Raw genomic sequence first — 1651 nt, 5'->3', positions numbered from 1 at the left:
GGTGGATGATTTCACAAGCATGTGGTAAGATCAAAGAGCACAGTATTGTCTGTGGAAACTTAGAGGATAGTATTTAGCCCAGCCTAGAGAAGTCTCAGAAGCCTTCCTTGTAGAGGAGATGCTTGTGCTGGGTATCGAAGATGAGTAGAAAAAGAAAGAGAATGAGGGAAAGGTATTTTAGGTAGAAGCAACAATCAGAATAAAGAGTTTGGGGAGGGAACTACAAGCAATTCAATATTATTAGAACATAAAGAAAATGGGCAAAGGCCTTCCATCGGGAGGCCCAGAGGCATGAGAACATTGTTAATAAGCAACAGGAAGAAATTGGGGGGCTGAAAAGGGATTGGTACATGAGCAGCTACACGTTTAATAGCTGTCACTTTGGTAGCTGTATGCAGGAAGGTTTTAATGGAGGCAAGACTTGGAGAATAGTTTGGATGTTTTTGTAATTGTACTGGCAGAGATGATGGGGCTTAAATTAGGTTGTAAAAGAAAGACAAATGCAAGAAATATGAATGGCTTAACATTGGGAAGATTTGCTAAATGGTTAAATGTGAAGGTTCAAGCAAGAGGGGAATCCCCAGCTTCTGACGGGTAACCCTGTAACTTGCCTCATCATTAACTACAAGGAAATATGGGCAGATCATAGGTCTAGGAAAAGGTGAGCGAGGTATGGGGAGCTGTCCAGTTGTCCATCGTGTAACAAACGACAGAAAGTCTAAGAGTTACAAACAAGATAGGTTCTATAGATTTGTTCTTAAGTTGAATTTGTATGTAAATTGGAACAGGTACATTCACCTAATACCTGTAAGAGCCTTCGTTCCTAAGTATGAGTCATACATCAGCCGGATGTTTGTAATTCAGGGGTTTACTCTAAAAGCCTCCATTCATAATTTCAAGTTGTATGTAAGTTGAATGTTTGTAACTTGACTACCTGTACCTTAAAACTTAGTGGCATAATCCATGTAGAAATGTCTGTTCCTCATTCCTTTGGGAGCAGAAATACGTTCATACCACGCTACATTAATAAAGGAGTTCTTAAGGCTGCCAGCCTTGTAGTAGAAGCTGAAGGGTGGTATGTTTCTTCTACATAAAAGAAGGGGGAAAATTAGTGGCATAAAACTACCACTGATTTACTATGCTCACATATTATGAAACTGAGAAGTAGGACAGGATTAAACAGGGTTGATTATCTCTATTCTACAATGTCTGGGGCTTTGGTTAGAGATAATCATATAGCTGGGGGCTGGAATCACTTGGAGGTTTCTTCACTCACTGCTAGGGCTTTGGTGGAGATGGCTGACAGGCTGTGTAAGGTTTAGCACTGAACCTTTAGCACTTCCTGGCCTCTAGCCACTAGTATCTCACCCACTCATTGGTGACAACCAAGATGTCTTCTTGACATTGCCAAACAGCTCCTGTGGGACAGTTGCTTCCTGTGGTTGAGAATCAGTAGGCTATGTGAGTCTGAAACTTAGCCATGACTAGAAAGAGATATTTCCAATCATCAGCACAGAGGTGGTCTTTAGAGCCACTACAATCCATGAGGTGTTTCAGAAGTAAAAAGATCAATGGTTCAAGGTTAGAAAGATGGACCCAAATTGAAGGGGGTGAGGAAGAGATATAATATTTAAAAAGATGAAAAAGAAAA

At 40.6% G+C, this 1651-nt stretch overlaps 1 non-coding gene across 1 annotated transcript; it reads left to right on the top strand.

Moving 5' to 3' along the window:
• Positions 1–959: 959 nt before the first annotated feature.
• LOC111726519 lies at positions 960–1094 on the top strand. Its single transcript, XR_002774280.1, has one exon. It is a non-coding gene; the product is annotated as a small nucleolar RNA U109 (small nucleolar RNA).
• The last annotated feature ends 557 nt before the right edge of the window (positions 1095–1651 follow it).

The sequence above is a fragment of the Otolemur garnettii genome, unplaced genomic scaffold (genome assembly GCF_000181295.1).
Source record: "Otolemur garnettii isolate 467f Iridium unplaced genomic scaffold, OtoGar3 scaffold00068, whole genome shotgun sequence".
In the NCBI taxonomy this organism is placed as follows: domain Eukaryota; kingdom Metazoa; phylum Chordata; class Mammalia; order Primates; family Galagidae; genus Otolemur; species Otolemur garnettii.
The sequence above is the reverse complement of the archived record's forward strand: the minus strand, read 5'-3'. Positions and strand labels throughout refer to the sequence as shown.